The sequence below is a fragment of the Felis catus genome, chromosome E3 (genome assembly GCF_018350175.1).
Source record: "Felis catus isolate Fca126 chromosome E3, F.catus_Fca126_mat1.0, whole genome shotgun sequence".
In the NCBI taxonomy this organism is placed as follows: domain Eukaryota; kingdom Metazoa; phylum Chordata; class Mammalia; order Carnivora; family Felidae; genus Felis; species Felis catus.
Window position 1 is genome coordinate 11828721 of NC_058383.1, and position 24670 is coordinate 11853390.

Consider the following 24670-nt stretch of genomic DNA (forward strand, 5'->3'; position numbering starts at 1 on the left):
TTATTTGGGTTGGTTCCAGTTTTTTGCTGTCATAAATAACTCTTCTCTGCACTGGGCTTTATGGGAACGTATGTTTTCATTTCTCTTAGATAGTATGTAGGGGTGAAAAACATATAATTTATATATATTTATATATATAAATATATTTATAGAGTCTGGATACAAGTCCTTTGTAAGATACCTATTTTTAAAATATTTGTTCTACCTGGTGGCTCACCTTTAATTTTTGCTAACAGGATGTTTATCCTAACTTTCTATTTTAAAACAGTTCAACTTATACAAGAATTACAAAAAGGGTACTGAGAGTTTTGTACAGCTTTCTCCACACTTCCTCTAAGGCCAAACTCTTATATACCCATAGAAGAGTATCTTTCAAAGACCCAGAGCTTAAGCTTGATGAAATCCCAACTTTTCGTGTTTTCTCTTTAATGCAGTTTATGTTGTTGTTGTTTGGAGTTTATGTATTAATGCATTTGAATGCATTTAATGCATGCATTTTGTCTCCTAGAAGGAAATCTTTGACCAGGGTGCCCGGGTGGCTCATTTCATTGAGAGGCCAACCTTTGATTTTATCTGAGGTCACAGGATAGAGCCCTGTAGCAGGCTTCAGCATGGAGCCCGCTTGGGACTCTCTTTCTCTGTCCCTCTGCCCCTCTTCCCTGCTTGTGCACACTCCTTCTCTCTAAAAAATTAAAAAAAATTTTTTTCAAGACATCTACCAATTCAAGGTTATTAAGATCTACATGTTTTCTCTTCCATAGGTCTATAATTGATTTTGAGTTCATTTCTCTATGTGGTGGGAGGTAATGGTTGAGATTCAACTTGTGCGTGTGTGCACCTGTCTATGTAACGGTTTGGGAAACGTGTTAAGTTGTCTTGTCACCTTTGTTGAAAGTAAATTGGTCAGGTACGTGGACAGCGTATTCTGACCCATTAATCTATGTGTCTCTCTGTATGCTGATATCTGTCTTAATTACTCTAGCTTTACAACAAGTGTCAAAATCAGGTATGAGATTCTTCAGTGTTTCTCTTCTATTGCAAAGTGTTTTTTCAATGTTTATTTATTTTTGAGAGAGAGAGAGAGAGAGAGAGAGAACACGAGAAGGGGAGGGGCAGAGAGAGAGGGAGACATAGAAGCCAAAGCAGGCTCTAGGCTCTGAGCTGTCCACACAGAGCCCGTTGTGGGGCTGGAACCCACGAACTGTGAGATCATGACCTGAGCTGAAGTCAGACGCTTAACAGCTGACTGAGCCACCCAGTCACCCCACAAAGTTTTGTGGGCCATGCTTAGGTTCTTTGCCTTTACACATACATTTTTGAACCTGCGTCTAACATCCTGCTGAGAATTTGACTGGCATTAAATCCATAGATCGGTGTGAGGAGCACTGACATCTTAACAATACTGGGCCATCCAGTCCACGAAAAAGCTATATCTCTACATTTATTTAGGCTTTCTTTGATTATTTCATTAGTGTTTCATAGTTTTCAGAAACCATCTACGTTCGGTTAGATGTCGACCTGAACGTGTCTCTTTTCTTGCTGCTATTGTAAATTGCACTCCTTTAAAATGGTGTTTCCAATTGTTCATTGCTAGTTACGGAAGTATAATTGATTTTTAAGCATCGTACTCATTTCCTACAAATTTGCTACACTCAGTCCTAGAACTTTTTTTTTTCCATATTTCTTGGGATTTTGTACATAGATAATCGTGCGATTTGTGAATAGAGACAGTTTTATTGCTTCCATTGCAATCTATCTGCCTTTATTTCACTGTCTTCCCTCGCTGGGTTAGGACTTGTAATTCTGTGTTGCATGGCTGGTGAGACTGACTCTTGCCTTGCCTTGCTCCCAGCCTCGGGGTAAAAGCATATTGTTTTTCCAGAAGCTCTTGATCAGGTTGAGAAAGTTCCCTTCTAAGTCTACTTTGCTGAACGTTTTTATTAACATTAATGAATGCTGAATGATCAAATGATTTTTATAATTGATCTGAGTATGTAGTGTTTTCTTTTAATGTTTTTCTGTTGCTGTGTCAGGCGACATTTACGGGCATTTGAATGTGGAACAAGTCTTTGTATTCCCAGGCGATCTCTTTAAATATTTTGTGCTTTGGTCTGGGGCAAAATTACGTTACCTGGGGTTATTTGTAACTTTTGAGTTTTACACCTTCTGAGGCAAGTCTAGAACGAGCTTTAGTCTAGGATACTTTGGTCCGCATCTCTTAGTCTTTTCAACTTACGACTGCTGGACAGACACATCTATTCAGTACAGACCCCGATGCAGGGCTTGAACTTATGGAACTGTGAGATCATGACCTGAGTCAAAACCAAGAGCCGGACGCTTAACCAACTGAGCCACCCAGGCGCTCCTCTCCTTACTTGTAATGCTTGATTCAGAGTTGCCTGTTTTTCCTAGACACGCTTCTCCGGCTGTTCCGGTTACTGATCTCTCTGACTCCTGACAGATGGACCATCAGACCCTCACCTCCAAGCCTGTTGCCGGTTGAAGCCACGCTCCTGATTCCATGTGTGCAAACTCACTTCAGATTCTCAACCCAACTGTAAGGTAAGTGTGATTTTTTTTTTTTTCACTTTCGGTGGACCAGTTAACTAAGACCCAGAGAGATGAAGCTATTTGCCCAAAGTCTCCCATCTGGTATTACATACAGATGGGACCATATCCTCTGTCTCCTCACATCTCATGTTGAAATACATCCCACAGAGAATAAAGGGTTCAATGGAAGAAATGGGAACACAAAAAAACTAGAAGAAAATTTACATGGCTACTTATTCTCCCTGTGGATGTAAACAAAGGTCATGGGTGAAAGACACAGGATATTTTGATATAAAATTTTACTGGGACGAAACGACACTTCCAGACTTAAGAAGTATTTAATTTGCTCCTGATTTTACCCTATTAATGATGTGATAAACACCTTTTTGTAAAAACTTTCTCTCCCTCTCCCACATTGAATTATTTTTGTTTAATTTTGTAATGCTTATTTATTTTTGAGAGAGAGAGAGAGAGAGAGAGAGAGAGAGAGAGAGAGAGAGAGACAAAGCACAAATGGCACAGAGCCCTACGTGGGGAGAGAACCCACGAACCATAAGATCATGACCTGAGCCAAAGTCAGATGTTCAACCGACTGAGCCACCCAGGCACCCCCTAACAAAAAAAATTTTTTTAACATTTGTATTTATTTTCGAGAGACAGAGAGACACAGAGCACGAGCAGGGGAGGGGCAGAGAAAGAGAGGGAGACACAGAATCCGAAACAGGCTCCAGGCTCTGAGCCGTCAGCACAGAGCCTGATGCGGGGCTCGAACTCACAAACCGTGAGTTCATGACCTGAGCTGAAGTCGGACGCCCAACCGACTAAGCCACCCAGGAGCCCCTGTTGTAAAAATTTTGATAGTAATTTTAGTTACCTGCAATTTTCACGCAAGAAACGGAGATCTCCCTAGAAAAGCCCAAATACTTGAATAAGCAGATTAGAAGAAACCAATTTTGGACCTTGATGAAAGTCATATCTCTGTGGTCAGGTTATTACGTCTGCTCCGCCTCTGGGTTTTATCTCGTATGGAACCGGCTTCCTCCGCACCTGGTTCCCACCCTCCCGTCTTGAGCCACGACTCTTTAAGTAGGATTTGAAGCATAAACAAATGGTAATTGTCTTTGATCTCATCTTCATTTTTCCTTCCTCCCCCACTAGAGTCGTCTTATGCTCTAAGTATCATAACATTCACAGGATGAGCCTTGTGAACCATTTGCCGTAAGAGAGAGAGCGCGCATTTGAGAAGAAATCATGTATGAATTAGAGGCTGCCTCCCTCTGCCTCTTAAGCAAGCACATCTTGGAATCTTACTGTAGCATAAATGAGAGAGATAAGCTAAATGGCTGGGGCATTTAAGTTGCATGGAATTAATATTGTGTGGTCGGACAAGTCCCCAGAAGGGATCAGAAGGAGCGTCTTTTCCGGAATAACTCAGCGGAAATCTGCTCTGCGGAACAGACAGGGAGAGCAGATGATACCAGTTAAGGCAGGGAGAAAGCTGGAGTCAGGGGCATAAAGTGTTTGCGCTAAATCGTTTCATTTTGGATCTTTGCAAATTTTTTAGTATTTTTTAACGTTTATTTTTGAGAGAGAGAGAAAGACAGAGCATGAGCGGGGAAGGCGCAGAGAGAGAGAGGGAGACACAGACTCCAAAGCAGGCTCCAGGCAAGCAAGCCAAGAAACTCGATTTTTATCGGTGAACCGTGAGGGGATTCAGTCTTTAGAGAGACTCACGTTAGCTCAACTCTTGGTAGACTGATATCTAACCAGAAAACCTGTGTCACTTGCCATTGACAAACCTAATTAACAGTCAGGAGAACATATCAGCACTTTGTGCCTCTGTACGTAGGTTCACAGACCATGGATTCTCAGCTGAGACAGCTTGAGGAACACTCCTCCCTAGCAGGACGAGGCAAAGGGTCCTAGTGCCGGCTCTTTCCTGGACAGGGATGTCACCAAGGCCAAAGGATGCCTCCCTGACTCTTTGCCATACTAACACACAACGGCCCCTTCTAGTTGAAACAGAATCCTAGTTTTTCGAGGTTTTTAACCCATTCCTTTAGATTATGGTTATATCTTGCTTCCACCGGGGAAGCCAGCCGGTAAGGACCCTGAAGACGACCTTTTGTGTGTTTCCTCTGAAACTTCAGCTGTCTTGTTCATCACCGGCTCTACATTTCTTAGAACGGTACCTGCCTACAATGGGCACGCAGCAAAGATCTTTCAAAATATGAATGAGTTACAGAGTTCACTGTATACTGATTTTTTTATTTTTTTAAACATGTTATAATTTAAAAAAATTTAATTTGATTTCGTTATTTTGAGAGAGACAGAGACAGTGTGAGTGGGGTAAGGACAGAGAGAGAGAGAGAGAGAGAGAGAATCCTAAGCAGGCTCCATGCTGCCAGCACAGAGCTCAATGCAGGGCTAGAACTCGCGAACTGTGAGGTCATGCCGTGACCTGAGCCGAAACCGAGTCTGAAACTTAACTGCCTGAGCCACCCGGGCGCCCCTAGGTTCTGATTTTATACACGAACTTTCCCAACGCTATCCTTCGGCCCGTTGAGTTGACCTCACTCTTAGCCTCTTTCCTTCATATGCCTCTGACAACACGGTGGACCTAGAATTGAGAGAGGATGGCAGCGGGGGGGCCAGGGGAGACTTGGAGGAAGAAGGTTAGGGAACGCAACTCTTGTATTTTGAGGCGAGGAGTAAAACTCGGGGGCCTGAACTCACTGTCCCTTCCTCTTCTTCACGGAAACAAGTACCTTTTAGTCTGTTAGGTAAGTGTGGCTTCTGTGACAGATAAGCCGTGACTCTCAGAGGTTTAACACTCATGGTCCAGGGTGGGCGCTTGGTGGGCGTCTTCCATGCAGCGACTTGGGGATCCACGGTCCTTCCGTCTGGCTCTCTGCCACCGTTGACAGAAGCAGGACGTTGGTGTGAGGTCCCTGGCTCGACAGCAACATCGCCCCGGAACATGTAAGGAATGCAGACTTCCGGGTCCCACCCCAGATCTACAGACTCAACAACTCCAGGGGGGTGTGGGTGGCACCCGGGTGGCTCAGTTGGTCAAGCATCTGACTCTTGGTTTTGGCTCAGGTCATGACTTCGTGGATTCATGAGTTCGAGCCCCATTCCGGGCTTTGCGCTCACAGTGCGGAGCCTGCTTGGGATTCTGTCTCCCTCTCCCTCTCCCTCTATCTCTCTCTCTCTCTGCTCTCCTCTACTCACTGCTTGAAAATGTGTGCACATCCCCTACGGACAGATTACAGAAGGACATTCACTGCAGAGACAGACCAGCCTGCACAGAGCTGGGGAGACAGACAGCCACACGGTGTGTCTGGAAAATCGTAACTGACTTCTCTGAGTGTGAGTAGGAGATGTGGCTAAGGGGTGGGTAGCAGGTGGGGACAGGGAGGGACAAAGCCTGGCGATACCTCCGATACCTTCCACAATAATGAAAACTTGGCGTATCCATACTGAAACGCAAACGAAAATATCGCGACAAGAGAAACGAGATGTTTTGCACGAGCCCTCCGTAAGCTCCGGAGCACCGACTCAAACGTCGGGTGATGCTTTTGCTACTGGCATGGTCAGGGAAGAGCAAGCCAGGCATGGCTGTCCTTCAAAGATAGAGGGTAATCTTATTTATTTTAATGTTCACGTATTTATTCTGAGAAAGAGAGAGAGAGAATGCCAAGCAGGCACTGTGCTCAGTCCGGAGCCCGACACGGGGCCTGAACTCACGAACTATGAGATCGTGACCTGAGCCGAAATCGAGAGTCGGCCCCGCTCAACCCACTGAGCCACCCAGGCGCCCCGATAGCAGGTAACTTTAAACAGTCACAGGAAATGCTAAACAAAACAAAAAACAAACCAAAGTCCAAGAAACAACACACACACACACACACACACACACACACACGCGCGCGCACGCACAAGCCGAGGGGAGGAGGGAAGTCCTCTCAATCCACATTGAAGCTGATTTATTACCACATGTAATCCATAGTAGTAGGTCCACATCAATTTTATATCTAATTTAAAAATTTGAGGTCTCAATGTGCTCATTAAAGAATATAATGGATTTACATATTTTAATTATGTTTTATGGATTGTGAACATAATGTAATTAAGAGACTTTTCAGGAGGCATGATGAATGAACAGGGTGGCCCAACATACGGTGGGAGACGACACAGCGAGTGGACTCGTCCGGAGCAGCCCAGCCTCGCGGCTGACGGCCCAGGCCAGAGCGCCAGGACCCCGTTCACGGTTATGGCAGCCTAATGACGCCACCAGGCAGGAATAATGAGGCTGAAAGACCGGGCAGGTGGCCGAGTGCTGTGTCTGCAGGACGGCGTGGGCCTGTCATGGCCGCCAGACCGTCTTCCTCTCCTGCCCTTCTTCACCTTCCCCTCTGGTGCAGCCTTGGTTGAAAAGCAACCTCGTCAGCTCTTCTATTTTATGTTTAACTGTGGCAAAAAAAAAAAACAAAAACAAAAACCCACAACACACACACACACACATAATAGAAACACACACACAATAGTACTATCTTCACCATTTTTCTTTTTTAATTTTTTCTTTTTTCTTTCCATATATGAAGTTTATTGTCAAATTGGTTTCCATACTAACTTCACCATTTTTAGATTCCCAGTTCAGCGGTGTTAAGTATGTCCCCATTGTCGTGTAGCCAGTGTCCAGAACCTTCACCTTGCAAACCTGGAACGCTATACCAATTAAACAACTCCCCATTCCCCCTCCCCCGGCCCCTGGCAACCGTTAATTCTACTTTCTGGGTCTCTGGGTTCGCCTCTCTTAGGGACCTCACACGAGTGGAATCACACAGTATTTGCCCTTTGGTGGCCGGCTTATTTCACTGAACATAATGTCCTCGAGGTTCGGCCATGTTGGGGCAGGTGACAGGATTTCCTTCCCTTTGAGACTGAAGCATATTCCATTGAATGTATATGTCACCTTTTCTTTACCCATTCATCCTTTGATGGACGTTTGACAGAACTGTTAACTTTTCTCTGCACGGGCGTGATGATCTCAATTCAAGATGCCTTAGACTCACCTCTGCCAGTAGAAGGCTCTTTCCAAGATGGCCGGCGTCACTCCCCTCTTTAAAATCTGCTTCCGTGGCCTTGAGTTTCTGTCCCTTCTCCAGCCACGCGGTCCACTTGTCCCAGGCAAGCCTACCTGTACCTGACATTTGTCATTTCCAAACACGTCATGTTCTGGCACAACCGGTGACTGTGCCTGGAATGCCTGAGCCCACCCCTTGTGAGACCCTCTCCCATACGCCATCTCTTAGCCAAACAAAGAGTCTAGGACAGAGGTTGGCACACTACAGTCAGTCGGCCGAATTCTGCCCTCCCTCTGTTTTTATAAATAAAGGTTTATTGGAATGCGAGCATGCCTGTTGTTTATGGACAGTCCACGGCTGCTTTCCCAGGGTAACTCAAAGCTCTTCAAAGAAAGTCTTTGCCGAGCCCTGCTCTAGGTAAGCGCTTGTGTTGAAATCTGTCTCTGCCATTTCCCAGCTATGACCTTGGGTAATTCAACATCCCTGAAAGGGGATAACAAGTAATAGCCCCATCACAGCTTTATTGTGAAGGCTGAGGGAATACATACGAAGCCCTTGGCACATAGATGCCAACTTGGCAGGGAAGACAATGAGAGCGTTCATGTCGGGTCATCAAACGGACACCAGACCACGCTCAGCGGAAACTGCCCCCCAGACTTCTCTTCCCTCGAAGGCAGCGTGGCAAATTCAAACAGTGTAGGCTTTTGGGGTTAAACAATTTCAAGATCACCCTTATTTTCTTTTTTAATTTTTAAAAATGTTTATTTATCTTAGAGAGAGAAACAGCATGTGAGCAGGGGAGGGGCAGAAAGGAGGTGGGGGGGACACCGAATCCGAAGCAGGCTCCAGGCTCCGAGCCGTCAGCACAGAGCCCGACCCGGGGCTCGAACCCACGAACCGTGAGATCATGACCTGAGCCGAAGCCGGACGCTTAACCAACTGAGCCACCCAGGCGCCCCAAGATCACCCTTATTTTTAACATGAACTGGGGGCTTTGACTTTCGTCCCTGCCACATGAGAAGAGGAACGCCTGGCCTTCAGGTTTATTGTGGGGGTTAAAAGCAGCAAGAGTTTAAATTAAGATTTATGGGTTAAAAATGTGCTGCACGTGATGGCAGGAGGAGGGCAGTTTCCTTGCTCTGTTCCTCCAGTGTCTCCTGAGGATGAAATCCACAGTTCCCAGCTCTAGAGGCTTGCTTTGCTAGATCTCTCTCTGACAGCCTTGTGCCTACAGAATGAGCTGTGAACAGGCCTGTTGGGCTGGTGCTCCTGGGAGCACTTCCTTCACTTCTCAGGTGTCCTCAGGCATCTCAGCTTTCCTCCTGCCAAGGAATGATGTCATAACTGTCCTTTATATTGGCCTGCAGAGTCTCGCTGCTTTCCCTTCCTCGCTACCACTACTGGCCTCTAGGGGGAGCTCAAGACCTCATCATCCTTGGCTTGGGTCAAAGGCAAAAAAGTATTGCCATAGAGTTAGTCGAGGAAGCTCAGCATGTTTTGAGAGCCAGAATTGGAATTCTAGAGGCAGGAGACCAAAGTGGTCATTGAGCCTTGGGTCTTTGTTTTGGGGCAGAAACATCCAGTGACAGAGACACGGACGTAGTTTACCTCGTGGCTTTGCTGATGCCTAAGACTTAACGCCATGCTTCACGGTTGCGTGTTTTCGATACTGATTCTTAGTTTGCTATTATGATTTTCTTTCTCTCTTTATCCTGGAAGCGAACAGGAGGATGGTTCCATGGAGGAAAGATTCGCTCATTGTCATGAGGGCACGAAGGAAACTTTCTCGCAGGTGGTAAAGTCAGAATCGAGTTTTGAGTGTGAAGGAGGAGTGTGCCAAGTGGATTGTAGGGGAAATACATCCCACCACGTGGGAACAGCATGTACAAAAGTTGGGAGTTGTGACAAGGACCAAGCCATGATGTGTTGGTGTTAGAGATGGTTGAATCTCGAGGTCTAAGGCAGGAGCTTTGGAAGACAAAGCAAGAATTAGATGGCTTTCACAAAATGGCGGGGCTCCTATTCATTTTCTCAACACGTATTTTTGGAGCATCAGCTCCAAAAATTTTTGGAGCACCAGCCACTGCTCTGGGGGTGGCTATAGACCTGTGAACAGCAGACTCACTCCTTGCCTTCAGGGAGTGTGAATTCCACTCCGCAATCCAGAGGTGATGGCATCCATCCAAGTGTACTGGGGAGCCGTCAGAGAAAATGGTAAGCAAAATGGTCCATGGGATCAGAGCTGTGTCTCAGAAACATTACTGATGTTGGCGTGGAGAGTAAATGAAGGACTGGAGACAAAAGAGTTTCCCTTCCCTAAGAGACTGCAGAGGACTTACTTGGGGCAGATGGGGAGGGATAAAACCAGGGGAAATTTTGGAAGTTTTTTCGGAGGTAGATTTCAGAAGCGTATTTGGAAGGACCTGATACTATTTTATAACCCGTTGAGCGTTGATGCTGAGGGTTGAAGGAATAGGAGACACAATTCCCGAGCTGTGAGGAATAGGTATATGGCACAATACACCAAGGTAGGTGAGATAGAGCCCGCCATTGTTGTGGCGAAGGAGGGGGGCGAAGACCATATTGGCACAGCCCGAGGGAGCAAGGAGGAAGAGAGGAGGACAGGAACATCGGAGAACCGTATCTTCAGACAGGTGATGGAGAGGCGAAGGTCTGCGTTGGTGACTTGGGTGACGGGAAGGGTTAGGGTAGGGATTTTTTTGGTTCGTGCGTAGTAGCTTGGCTTCCTGTTGAAGCCTTCCAGTGCCACCAAGTGAGAACGTTGACCAAAGCATTTGTTTTCTTGACTTGATCTGCTCCAAGGCTGGCAACAATGGTAGGGTAAGATTCTTAATGGGTACCTTCCACCCCTGTTCATCTCAAAGGTCAGGTTATGTGGCAGGAATACCTGTGAGTGTTGACATATTCGCAGTGTCGAGGACCCTCGGTGGGGGGGGATAATTTTTCAGAGGGAGGGCCCTTCTCAGATGGAAACCCTGCTTCTCGACTTTCGTGGGTGTCTAAGCCTCCGCCACTTAGGCGGGCCAGCAACTTACTCTCTCTCTGTTTCCTTGTTTATGAAACAGCAACAATACGTCATTACAGGAATGTTTCTGGAGACTTACATTCTGCGCCATTAGTTTCTTGGAGCCGAGCAAGAGGTAGGCTCTCGGTAAATGTTTGCCCTCTCTTTTCGTCTTACCAACATTTGATTACCGTGCATTTGATTACTTTGGCCTGAGCCAACTCCCTTAACAAATGTTTCCACCTTAGATTAAAATTAATTCAAAGACAGGGACCAGCCACACATCCTGTAAGGGACTAAGAAAATGGCATTAATTTTGTAAATTAATAAATATGCAAATGGAAGCTTTGTACAGAATAGGCTATATAAGCAGGAAGTAAATTGTGTTGTAAATTATGCATTGCCATATGGAGCAGATACCCTTGACTTAGCATGCAAGGCAGAGAAAGCCGGAGCTGACTTTGCCGGGATGGCTGCTGAGAGCGAGTGGCAGGCCCGTCCAACAGCAACCCCGGGTGCTGAGTCATGCTGCTGGTCCTGGAGTGGCAGTGGGAGCCCCACGGTGAGCAGGCTGTCGCCCAGCCATTGATGGGAATAATCTGGGGAAGACCGCCCCCCCCACTCCCCCCCAGCCAAGGCCACCAAGAGAACGGGCGAGCAGAAGCTCATGTGGGACAGCCCATGTGCACTAAGCACGCTGCTCAGGGTTTGGACGGGGGGCCTGGGGGGGACGTTCACAGCATGGGCCAGCTCTCCTGGGTTTCCAGAGCCTTGCCAGACAGCACTGCGTTTCCAAATCCAAGGCAGGTGTGACCGGCCCGGGGAAATGCGAGTTGCTGCTTGGATTGATCCATCAATCGTTAGACAACAAAGAGTCTAAGAACAGTCCAGGTGTCCCACATTGTGCTAAAGAGATGCTGGAGGGCCGTAGTGGTTCCCTGTGATGACTATTCAGCAGAATCACCCAGGGAACTTTTTTAAAAATAGACTCCTGGCTTCTACCCCTGGGATTCTGACACAGCAGGTCTGGGCTGGGGACCGCGCATCTGTTTCCAAAGTCCCAGGTAATTCCTGTGATCCCCCTAGGTCTGGGAGGTATGGCGGCAGCAAAAGTTGCTCCTTCGTCTTGGGCTTTAAGGGTCTTAAAACATAATCGGGAAGACAAGGCGAGGCTTCCAGACACAGTCCTGGCTTGTGTTCTCGCAGCCCACGATGACCAGTGGGGCAGACGGGGAGCCCCGTGGAGAAATTTCCCGCAGCGAGACAGATGGGGGACGTCTTTGCGGGGGCGGGCCACAAGCCATGCCTGGCTCTGAATAGTAATGACGGGAGGGGTGCCTGGGTGGCCCAGTCGGTTGAGTGTCCAACTTTGTCTCCGGTCATGATCTCTCGGTTTGTGAGTTCGAGCCCCCTGTCGGGCTCTGTGCTGACAGCTCGGAGCCCGGAGCCTGCTTTGGATTCTGTGTCTCCCTCTCTCTCTGCCCCTCCCCTGCTTGTGCTCTGTCTCTCTCTGTCTCTCAAAAATAAATAAACATTAAAAAAAAATTGTAGTAAGGACAGGAGAAGGCAGGGACATATCTGAAGATGAAGCCTGCTGCCATGGGCAGGGGGTGGGGTTCGGGCGTTAGCCTCTGGGGTGGGGCCAGGTGGCTTCGAGCTGGACCCTGGCTGGTCTGAAGGCCGGTTGAAGATGACCTTTGTGCCTTCTGGAGTTATTTTAGGTTTCTCTTTCATGTGTCTTTATTTTGAGACAGGGGCAGACAGCTCGAGTGGGGGAGGGGCAGAGAGAGGGAGAGAGATTGAAAGAGACAGAATCCCAAGCAAGCTCCGGACTGTCGGCGCTGAGACTGACGCGGGGCTCGATGCCACGGACCGTGAGATCACGACCGGAGCCGAAATCAAGAGTCGGACGCTTAACCGACGGAGCCACCCGGGCGCCCCAATTTTAGGTGTTTTGTCTCTGGTCGTGCTAAGTAAGCAGCCGTCAGTGCCTGTCCAGGTGTCGCTTAAGGCCTGAGCGCCTGGGACCGGAGGTTTATAAAGCTGCGTAGGAGGCTAAAGCCATTGTGCGCATCATTCGGACCCACACGGCTCCCACCATCAAGAATCATTTCGAAGAAACTCATTTCTCTTCCAAGAGGTCAAAGCGCTGGAAAGACCCCATGTTCCAGCATGCGCTCCCTCTCTCTCTCTCTCTCTATCTGTCCTTAGCCTTCTCGAAACCACACCTCGGTGCCTCCTCCTCTCACTGCCTGACATTCTCCCGCTTTCCTCAGGACAAGACTCCAAGGCCGATCTGACGGAGACGAGGAAGATACGAGACTGGCCACATCTTTAAAGAGCAGGGGTCCCTCTGAACTGAACCACGGCCAACCTGTCCCACCAGGCGGAGACGACGAGCGAGATTGCGCATTCTGCGTCGGGCGGGCTCTGGGCGTGGCCTTGGGGCTCGTGGTTCTCAGCGAGGTGCCGGCCAGTTCCTGGGGACAGGTTCCAGAAATGCTGGTCCACAGCCCGTCCCTGGATCTGCTGAGCCTCAGCTCCAGAACAGGGCCTGGGATCTGATCTGCGCTCTCCGCCAGTGGTCTTAACGTGGCATCCCCCTGCACACTTCTGCAGTGTCCCCCTCACAGGGCTGCTCTGGCTCAGGCTTGCAGGTCCAGTTTGTGACCCCGGAGGGGAACGTCTTCAACAACCTCGGCTCTGGTGTTACGTAGATCGCCGATCTGGACATCCCCATAAAAGCATGGGCTTTGTGGTGGTGGCAGATTGATGTGCCAATAAATCCTGCTTGCTTCGCGTTCAAAGCTGTGTGACCTTGGACGTAAGCCCCTAAGACTCGGTTTCCTCGTCTGTGAAATGGGCGTAATAGGAAAACTGATCTCGCAGGCTGGCGGGCAGAGGTCGAAGGTGGCGACGTAGTCAAAGGCAGAGGCGTTTCCGGAGGTCCCTGGGTGTTGGCAAGTGTCGCCCTCAGCCCAATCTACGTCCTTTAAGACCTGCCCCAGACCGGCATCCATCCTCCGAGCCAACTCTCTTCACATCCTCCCTGAAGCCCGTGACCCTGCCCCTGAACATCTCATCTCCAAGCTAAACATCCCTGTGGACCCACGCGAGCCGGTGGTGTTTGCCATTCCCGGAGGTATCTCATTTTACAGCCGGGCAAACCCCAGCATGCCAAGTTCACGTCCTCGCAAAGTCATGCGGTGACAGAAATGTCCGGGCAGCAGGTGGCAAAATGGTGTTGTTATCGGAACCCCACAGATAATCAGGCCTCGCTTCTATAATTCTCCATCTAGTTCGCGGTTTCGAATTTGCAAGGGCTTTCTGCGCCCCTTACCTCGTCGTTCAGCCCTCCAAGGCCCCTGCGCGGGGTGAGGTCGTTGGGGGAGCTGAACGCCACGCCCTTGGGTAGGACCTCGCCTTTTTGAAACGTTTCCACGTCCATGCTGGCCCTGGGTCTTTCTCGCACCCTCCGGAGATGGAAAGGGCAGGAATTATCAGAGGAAGAAACCGAGAGACGGAGCGGGCTGGCACGGGTCCCACGGAGCCGTTGACACATTCAGGTGTCGGACTGGGACCCAGGGTCCCTTCAACACCTGCGCTGGTCCTTGGCCTGACTTTCTTCTCCTTTTTTCTCCTCCCGTTCTGGGCTGTGAGGACAAAACTGGCAAACAATGCCCCCAAACTGTGTTCTAGTCAGTAAGAACGACACAGCTTCCAAAACTACTGCTGTTTTTAAATTTATTGACCTGAGTCATTACATCCTTCACTCAAGGGCAAGGTCTAGCCGCACCATCACACCTGTGTACGCGTTCTGACCGGCACGAGGCCCCACAGCACGCACCCAATGCCTCCAGGGCAGACCGGATGGCCGCCGTGGCTCAGGTTCAAGTCTGGGCCGAGCCTGAGCGCTCCTCCCCCCCAAGTGGGGGTCAAGAGACTTGGCCATCTGTGGACTCCCTCCCTTTTGCTTCCTGCTCATTGGCAGACCCTAGGGCTGGAGCTGGTGGCCGTGAGCCTGTCGGCCTGCCCAGTGACTCCTGCTCCGGCCGTGGCTGGGCTCCTTTCCCGTCCCCGAGGGAAAGAGGAGACACAGACTCCACGTAGCCCCTTGTGCCTCCCGCATCACGGAGGGGACTGCTCGGGCTGGGGACGCAGCCAGCCGTGTTGGGAGTGGTCTGTTGGCTCAGGGGGGCGGAAATGGAGGGACGGGAAGCCAGTCTGCAGATCAGCAGGGGAGAATCCTCCCCCACCCCTGCCCCAGGTGGCGTCCCTGTAAAAGTGTCGTCGTGCCTGTCCAGGTGTCGCTGGGGATAGAAGCTTTGGAAACAGAATCACAGCACAGGTGGAAGACCGAACAAAGTCAAGTGTAGGCAGAAACTGAGGGTGTCTGTGGGGATTATTTCAAGGAAGCAAAAGGGTAAAGAATAAAGGATCAGGGCTCTGCCCCTGGTTCATTGCTTTCTCCTTCCCGTCCCTATTTCAGGCTTCTGTCTTTTGGTCGCTGTGGGTACCGTTCACCCCCCCCCATCGTATCTGTAAGTGGCTTGGTTGTGTCTTCGGTAGAGTTGACCCCCTGAATTCTGTGTGTGTGGTGATGGGTCAGGGCGTGATGAGCTCACGAAGCACGAGCGAGTCTAGAAAAGGCAAGGTCAGGTTGAAGCCGAGGCTGGGGAGGAAACCATACCGGGGAACCAACGGGGGGATGGGCGGAGGGAGGCACGAGGAAGATCCGGTGATTCTGCGCCCGGTACGTTTGCGTCGTTGCGGAGTTTGTCAACTGAGACTGGCTTCTGATCCTTTTTGTTTTCTTTCTCTCAGCGAGGCTTCCCTCCCCTCACTGTTTTGTTCTTTCCAAGATACACCTGTTGAGGGCTAACGTCTCAAGTGACTATTGAAAGAGAGCTAGCAGACTGGTTTCCCGATGTTGGAAGTGCTTTGGAAGATGTTCAGTCTTGAGCAACATTGCGGGAAGGAAGACACTCGGATTTCGCCGAGTTGGACTCGAGTCTCGGTCTTACTTCTTTTTTTTTTTTTTAATTAATATATATTTTTTCATAGCAGTTTTCAGTTCACAGCAAGATTGGGCCGAAGGGACGGAGATTTCCCATGTATGCTCTGTGCACACGCCTGGACAGCTCCCTGCCCCACTGACATCCGCCACCCCCCCCCGCCCCCCACACTAGAGTTGGTACATTTGTCTTAATTGATGAACCTACATTGACACATCATTATCACCCCAAGTCCATAGCTGGCTGGAGGGTTCACTCGGGGTTATGCGTTGTATGGGTTTGGACAAATGGGTAATGTCATGTATCCATCATCAGAGAGACCCATGGAGTAGTTTCACTGCTCTAAAAATCCTCTCTGCTCTGACAGTTCACCCCTAACTCCTCCCTGACCCCTGGGCACCACTGATCTTTTTATCGCTTCCATAGCTTTGCCTTTTCCAGAAGGGCATATGTTGGAATGGCCTTGCTTTTTTATGATTAGGTCGAACCATGTGAAACTGACATTTTGTATAAGTCCACATCGGCTGGATGTGTCGCCGGGCATCTCCCACGCCCTCCTGCCCGTGTCCGTGGGTCCTACTGCAGAGTCAAGCCCCTTTTACCATCCCAGCTTCCCTACTCAGTCCCCACGTCCTATAGTGTCTGCCTGTGAAGTCTCTAGAATCATGCTGGTTTTCTCTTTCTCTCTGGTATTGTCTCTGTCCAGACCCTCATCCTGATCCGGCTGGGCTCTTGCAATCACCCCCGAGTGTTTTCCATTCCTCTTAATGGAAGCAGAGGTAATGTTTAAAATCTAGCTCTAGATCAAGATCGACCCTCCCCCGCCCCCCCCCCCCACCATGGATTATTCTCTGCTGGATGACTTCCCCTGCCTTCCCACTGCCTGTGAGTCAGGACCTGGATGCCACAGCAGGGCCACCGGCAGGGTCTTGTGATCTGGACCCTCCCTCCACCCTCCAGCTCTGCTCCCTGACTCCCCTCTGCAGACGCAGGCACCCAGCCCTCACACGCTCCCCACCTTCCCCACGCTCGGTGCCTTTGCGTACATTCTGCTCTTTGTCTTAATGGCCTCCCCCCTCCCCCTGAAAAAATCCTGTTCCTCGCCCAAGACCCAGCTCATCCCCTCCTTGCCCTCAACATCCGGGTCTCTCGGCATTTCCTGTTGTGCGTTTGCGCGACTGTATCCTGCACTTGACCACGAGCCAGGAGCGAGGACTCTGCCTTATTTATCTCTGCGTCCCCAGTGCCAGCATTTGGTAACTATTGGTTGAACGGGGCAGCGAGTTACCGTGCAGATACGTGGAGCCCATTAAAGCCCCAAACTCCAAAGTTTCAGACAAAAGTCTTGAGGTTTCGTTTCAGCCATGATTCCGAATAACAGTCCCAAAGCACTTTCAAGGACAAGGCGGCGGGGGGGGGGTGGGGGCGGTCATGGGGGATCCGTTCTGGTCGATGGTCCTACCGCCTCAGGTTATAGCGCGCCTAGGGGAGGAAGTGCGTGCACTTGGGTGCGCGTGTGCATCTGTGTGCGTGTCGATGTGTGTGTGCAAGGGGAGAGGCTGGCCGACAGGTAACCAAAGTTCCTCCACGGCCCTTAGGAAGAAGCACTGTGTGTGTACCCTGATCAACGTTCTCTACCAACCGTTCAGGGCCACCATCAATCTCCCGCGACGCCAGTCAATCAGTCCCAAAGCTGGCAGAGGAGGGGAGGTGAGAAAGACATCAGATGGCTTGATTCATCTGGGACGGTAAAGGTTTTGAATGTCCTGCCCTCGGTCTCCCTGACTACAATCTTTTCTGTCCTTTCAAACATTTGGGAGCCGTCTCTATACACTGTTGACCTTGATGCCTATATTGTATGTAGTATGTATACGTACTACAATGATGATGTATCCTCTCATCATTGGAACATCGAGGCCTACGGGTCACCAAAGAGGCCAAAAGAGCCCTCTGCGTACTTTTCCCTGGAGGTGAGCGCTGTAGATAAGTGCTCTGAATTGACGGGCTCGTTCGTGGCCCAGCATCTCCAGCGGCGGCTCTGGACGACCCTCCTCTCTTGGGGTTCAGGCTACTGCAAATTCGGCTGGGCTTATGGCTGTCCGGCACCTGCTGTTTGACGTAGATCTGACGTAGATCTGACGTTCCGCACCCCTAGGCCCCGTGATCGGAAGACATGAACCCTGTGATGTGGTCTAATTGGTTCAGGGCAATATAGCTGCCTCGTACATGCCTGTGAGGCATATACAGAGAACGGTAGGGAAGAAGGGCCCCAAAGTGAGTGTTGTGGACGGAATTCTGTTCCCACAAGATTTAGATGTTGGACCTCTAGCCCCCAGTGTGACAGTAGCTGGAAAGGGGCCTTTAAGGAGGTAATTAGGGTTCAATGAGGTCATGGGGGGGGGAGCCCTAATCCAACAGGACTGCTTTCCTTTCCTTATAAGAAGGGGACTGGAAGCCAGTGTGCTTTCTCCCTGTGTGTGCACAAAGGAAAAGCCATGTGAAGATTCAGGGAGGAGACTGGCCACCCGCAAGCCAGGGGCCTCGGGGGAAACCAAACCTGCCAGCCCCTTGATCTTGGACTTCCAGCCTCCAGAACTGCGAGAAGCATCCGTCTGTTGCGTAAGCTCCCCCAGTTTACAGGATTTCTGTCACGATAGCCCTGACGCAATGAGTCTTCTAAGGTCTTCTCTCTCTCTGTCGGTGGGATGTCCTCAGTGAAGGTTTTCTTATCTGATCCCGGGAGAAAGCTAATTGAAATGATAAAACCTTTCAAAGGCACCAAATGAGAGACCTGTTTCTCCAAGGATGCTCAGGACTTGCCGACTCGGCTAAGGGTAGCAGACGGAACAGCTGGGAAGCAGCCTCTTCGGAGCTCTTGCCTCCTGGGTAGCAGCAACTTGGAGTTTTCCAGTCTGGAGGTCTCCCGCGTGGGCCCGATGTACTCGCTGAGCGTACTTTGTGCTGGTGGGTCTGTCGCATTCGTATCTTCTGCTCTGATGGAGGGAGCGCAGAGCTCCCCCAGCTACTTAATTCCCACGTGTCATTGGTTTGTCATTCGAAATCGCAGACGTGGATGGAGGCCAGGCCCGGGGGCCTCCTCTCCCTCCTTGCACCTTTCCATTCCTGTACCTGTTTGCTTACTGATAAGTGGAAACACACCCGGCTGCCTTGCACAAATAATCCAGCAAATCCTCGAGATGTGTTTTCACGATTGAGTAGAAACGTCAGTGCTGTGCAGGAAGGATTAAAAACAGAAATGTTTGGAATCGACGTGAGTATTTGTTATCTCAAAGCCAGCTCTCGATTCCTCCAAATTTACACTGCCCCAGGCAAAAGAGGTGGAAAGTTCTCACGTATAAATTGCATAGCCTACATCGTGGGAAGAACGCTGGGCCGGCCCTCAGGGGACATAGATGCTGATCTGAACCTATCTGCTGATTGATGATGTCACGTTGAGTTATTTAACCTCCTCAGACCCCAGTTTGCTTTTTTTTTTTTTTTTTGGCAAATTTTGGTGAAAAACATAAAATAAATGTACCGTCTTCACCATTTTTTTAATGCTTACTTATTTATTTTGAGAGAGAGAGAGTGTTGAACAAGCAGGGGGGAGGGCAGAGAGAGGGAGAGGGAGAGGGAGAGGGAGACGGAGACAGAGAGGGAATCCCAAGCAAGCTCCGCACTATCAGCACAGGGCCTGACATGGGGCTTGATCCCATGAACTGTGAGATCACAACCTAAGCCGAAATCAAGAGTTGGAGGCTTGGGGCGCCTGGGTGGCCCAGTCGGCTAAGCGTCCGACCTTGGCTCAGGTCACGATCTCAACGTTCGTGAATTCGAGCCCCGCGTCAGGCTTTGTGCTGACCGGTCAGAGCCTGGAGCCTGCTTCGGATTCTGTGTCTCCCTCTCCCTCTGCCCCTCCCCTGCTCATGCTCTGTCTCTGTCTCAAAAATAAATAGAAACATTAAAAAAAATTAGAGAAATAAATGAAGGCATCTGTCCCTGATGTCAGCCACCGCTGGATGAAGGCCAAGTCCTTGGACAGGCGACATTTGCTCCCCTGTGGGATCTGGAATGATCAACCCCCTCCCCCACTCCTAGCTTTTTGTTACCACAAATATCTTACTCGTTTCCTTATTCACCTCCTGCTCCCACGTGCCCCTCACCCCACCCACCACCACACCCCTGAGAATGTGCCCTCTTGGGGGTGCCTAGGGGCACGTCTCCCCCTCCAGGTCAGCCCATCCAAATCCTTCCCTCCTCACTCCCCCTGTCCAGTATCCAACTCATCATCTTACTTTGAAACTATGCTTCTTCCACGGTATTTCTGGGGCCCGGTTAATGTATCTCTTCCCCTTTAAGACTGGGGGAAGATACTTCCAAAGCCTAAAAGAGCCAAGGGAATAATTTCTGGAATATACAAAGAGATCCATCATACCGACACACAAAGATAAGGAAAACCAAGAGAAAACTGGGCCACAGGTATCCCAAGACAATTCACAGAGGAGGAAGTCCTGGTGAGCATCGAGCATATGAATGATTGCTCAAACTCACCAGCAATCAAATAAATGAAAATTAGAACACCGTTGTGATACCACTCGCTAATCATCCAGATGTCACAAATCAGGAAGGTAGATGATGCCTAATGTTAGACACAATGTGGGTGATTTCATGTCTTTCCTCGTCTCCATATGTCACTGTGGATTTGGGACTCAGTAGATAACTTAGCTGAGCCTTCCAAGTCCAACCCATTTTTAGACATCTTGACTTCAAAATCCCATTGGTTTATTCAGCACAACACGTCGAAAGCAGGACTGGGGCTGTGCTTCTCAAAAATTCTCCTCTGTTTCCAAAGGGCCACCTGTCACTAGCTGCTTTGCCTAAGTCATCCCAAATCCCGATCCCTTCCTCCCCTTCACCCTTCGTCTGTCACAGAGCCCTTTATATATAGGTCACCACTTTGGTGAATTTGACATGTCGCCCATGACCCATCCTTTCCAAATGCCATCCTCGCTCAGGCCGTTGTTAATTCTTGCCTGAATCACAGAAATTGTGTCTTTCTTTCTCCTCCCTACAAGAGGGGAGGTTATGGTAACTAATGTCATAACGAGTGCTTTCTAGTTGGCCACCGCTTGGACCTACGAATGAGTGAGATCGACTCCGTGACTTCAAGGGGCAATCTGCCAATCATCACAACCTCCCCACCCCCCGAGAAGCTTGTGGTGACAGAAGGAGTGATATGTAGTTACTATGGGAACAAAGAGGAAGGGGACCCCACACTACGGATCCCCCTCTTTACAAGCCAGGCGTGTGGTGTTCCTAAAATGCAGGTCTGATCACACGCCCCTGGTGTAACACTCTCCCAAGGCTCCCTTCTAGGATGCTTCTCGGATGAAATCCTTGACGTGGTGTAAACTCACGCATGGGCTGGATTCTCCTACTTTATGGCTCCTTTACGGACTCTCTGGCCACGATAAACTACTCACACCCCACACGCCGACCATTCTTTCTTTGGCCACTTGGTGGGCCAACCTATAGCACTCCCTGTAGACTGAGTAGTATTTTGGGTTGGTGAGAAATTTGCATATTAAATATCTGTGGTTTCCCCGGTCATTCCCCTGCTTAAGGATGTCCAGTAATCACACAACAGATTATGTTCGTTAAACGCCAGCCGTGAGACGCATTCCGCTCAGCATTGTGGGGGAGGCAAAAATGAGTGACCACACTGACCCAGCCAGTCTCTCTCTGCCTCCCTAATTCCACGTCGGCCGTCCCTACACTGACTGTCCGCTCATATCCGGCTATGACACTGGGCTCCCCGAGATACTCTTGTTTTCCCCAGTGAAAAGTTGTAATCTCTTTGCACTCCTTTGGCCTGGATGCCTGCTTCTCCCACGTGGCACTCATCACTCCTGTCCCATGTCATCTCTGCTTTACGTACACGGCCAACTCCTGTCCCCTCCCCAACGCCGATGTCCTTAGATGCACGCATGCTCTCTGAATTTAGCTTTGTTTGATGTCTGGATCAGTCCGCGTGCTCAGTAAATGTGTTCAGGTAATGAGACACACGTCTGGTTTTCTAGGGACTCACGATTCCCTACGGGCTGTGGAGTCGAGTCCTTCCAGCAAAACTTTCAAACCCTTCTAGGATTAGCCCCCTCCCTACCTCATCATCTTCTGGCTTTGCCAACACAGCCCTGTGTCAGTCGGCCTGGTCCCTTGACTCCATTTCGAATGTGCCCCACTCACTCATTTATTGCAAAAATGTTCATGGTTCGCAAGGCAGGGGGGCATTTTCAATAACGACCCACATGCTAGGCCATCACAAACAAACATTTGGGAGTTGGGGGTGGAGGGGTCAGGAGGAGAGTCGTGTTATGTAGACTGTATGTCACAGCGGACATTCGTTATTCCTTTTTTGTTTGTTTTTTAATTTTTTTTTAATGTTTATTTATTTTTGAGAGAGAGAGAGAGAGATCGTGAGCAGGGGAGGGGCAGAGAGAGAGACACACACAGAATCCAAAGCAGGCTCCGGGCTCCGAGCTGTCAGCACAGAGCCCGACGCGGGGCTCGAGCCCACGAACCGCGAGATCATGACCCGAGCTGAAGTCGGACGCTCAACCGACGGAGCCACCCAGGCGCCCCGGACATTCGTTATTTCTAATTTTTAAGCCTTCTTGCAAAGAATCCTTTTACAGATGAGGGAAATTAAGACACAGGAAAAAAAAAAAAAAGTTTGGCTAAGTGCTAACTCTTGGAGGACGGTTTAGGCAAGTGACCGTAACCCAGTAACAGTCTGAGACGTGTTACAGTCGGGTTTGCTCAGAGCGACAGCTCTTCGATTTGAGCTTGCGTCAGAAGCTCCGGGAAGGTTCATTCAAACACAGGAAGCTGGGCTCCCCCCCCTCCAAGAGTTTCAGATTCAGTAGCCTAAGAATTTGCGTCTCTAGCAAGGTCCCTGCCGATGCAAATGCTGCCGGTCCAGGGAACACACTTTGAGAACCACAGCTGTGAAACACGCCATGAGCCCAGAGGAGGCAGAAGCTCAGTCCTTTGGGGCGGCTCAGGGAAGCCTTCGCTGGGGACGGAGCACTTGACTTGGCCGCGGAGAGTGAACGGGGGGCCTCCAACCCACCCACACCATCGAGCCTTACAGATGCAAAGCAAGTTCAGGTGCGGGGAGCAGCAGGCATGCGTAACCTGGGTGGGGGCTTGGGGGGGGGTGGGGGTTCCTCAGAGCTTGCCCCGGGGCCAAACAGGGAGCCACTGCGAAGTTTGGACTTCATCCTTTGGGTACCGGGTTTTTAATCAGAAGAGTAATGGAATTCCCTTTGCCTAATTGTGTTCTAATTGTTCATTCATTAAAGATCAAAAGGCATTAATCACGAAGTGTGCCAAGTAACGCTAAGGGCGTAAAAAACAAATCTCGCAGTCTGTGAAAATCATCACCACACGTGGTGCTTTTCCAGACCTTCGCGACAGCGACGCGTGCGGGGTGGCACCTGAGGGCCCCCACATGCGTGACCTCACTCCCAACAAAGAGGGTTTTTTTTGCAAGGGACACTCGCCTACCCGTCTGGAAGGCGTTTGTTTATTTAATTATTCATTTATTTTTTAGTTGGGAGAAAGAGAAGCCACAAGTTGGGGAGGGGCCGAGAGGGAGATCGAGAGAGAGAATCCCACGCGGGCTCCCCCCCGTCAGCGCTGAGCCGGACACGGGGCTCCAACCCACGAACCCTGAGATCATGACCTGAGCCCGAGTCGGAGGCTTAACTGACTGAGCCACCCGGGCGCCCCACCCGCCATCCCATTTTAGAGACGGGGAAACCGAGGTTTAGGGAGGCAACGCCGCACTTCTTGAAGGTAGCTGAGCAGGGATGGAGGTTCGAGTGTAAAGGACCGTTTTTGCCTTTCGGACCCTGTTCTCCCTTACGGCATCCCTGAGTCCAAGGACCGTATGTCCAGATTCCCTTCACCTCAAACTTGTTGCATCTGATAGGGCGCTGCGCCCCGCGGTGCTCCCTAAAAGTAGCTCCAGCTTGCCGGGCAATTCCTTCCCGCCCCCCTGCAGGTGCCTGACCTCCGCACAAAGGCATCAGGCAGCCAGAAGCTTATGGCTTGTTATCAGGAGTATCTGTGGTCTTCAGAGTGTGGGGAATGTCATCCCGAGGGGACAGGCAGGATCTATCACTGTCAAACCCGAAGGCTTTTTTTTTTTTTTTTTATTCCTGCAAACTCAGATCTTTTCAGATCTTTGCGGCTGATCAGAGATAGAGCTCGACAATAGGGGACTTAAATCTCAGCAAGCGGGGAGGCGAGGCAGAGAGAGGTAGCACGCTTAAAATAAAGTACACTGACTCTTTTTTGGGGGGAAGATAAAACATAACTCCTGGTGCACGCAGCACAAGAAAAGCCCTGGGAGAACAGAGAAGATCTTTGTCAGGAATTGTATCTCATTTAGCACCATTGTTTCACCGTGTTCCTTTCAGGGTGGAAGCGATTCATCTTCCTTTTGTTCCACGCTGCCTTTTATATTTTTTCCTTTCGCAGAAATTTCTCTTCCATTAGCCGCGGAGGCGAGCTCCCCTTCTTTCCCGGCTCTCCACAGACAGGACTTTCATCTTCCACGTGTTGATGCTCAGCTCTCACCGTCCAATTCAATGAGTTTTCCTCCCCCGTTTTGTCGAGGAGGGATTCAGACAGTGCAGACAATATTGCTGTGCAGCGGGTTTGGAAAAGTATTGCAATAATCCCATAGTCTGTGTGTGTGTGTGTGTGTGTGTGTGCGCGTGAGGCTAGGGATACCACCATCACTTATTCGCTCAGGAAACACTTCTGAGCATCTCCGGGCTGGTTTACATGTACGAGGACCTCCAGGAGCTGCGACGCAAAAAAGCAGTCGCACCGAGTGTCCCGCTAGAGGAGGGGCCACGCAAAAAGAGGGTGATTAGGGTGCAGGCGTTAAGGGGCAAAACAGGAAGATAAGAGATGTC

At 49.9% G+C, this 24670-nt stretch overlaps 1 long non-coding RNA gene across 1 annotated transcript in view; it reads left to right on the forward strand.

Moving 5' to 3' along the window:
• Positions 1-24670, forward strand: part of LOC111558234 — a 49347-nt gene that overhangs the window by 14668 nt on the left and 10009 nt on the right. The window contains exons 2-5 of the long non-coding RNA XR_002738859.2: positions 2413-2562; positions 12942-16936; positions 17279-17390; positions 18168-18299. This is a non-coding gene — a long non-coding RNA (uncharacterized LOC111558234). The remainder of the gene's footprint in view (positions 1-2412; positions 2563-12941; positions 16937-17278; positions 17391-18167; positions 18300-24670) is intronic.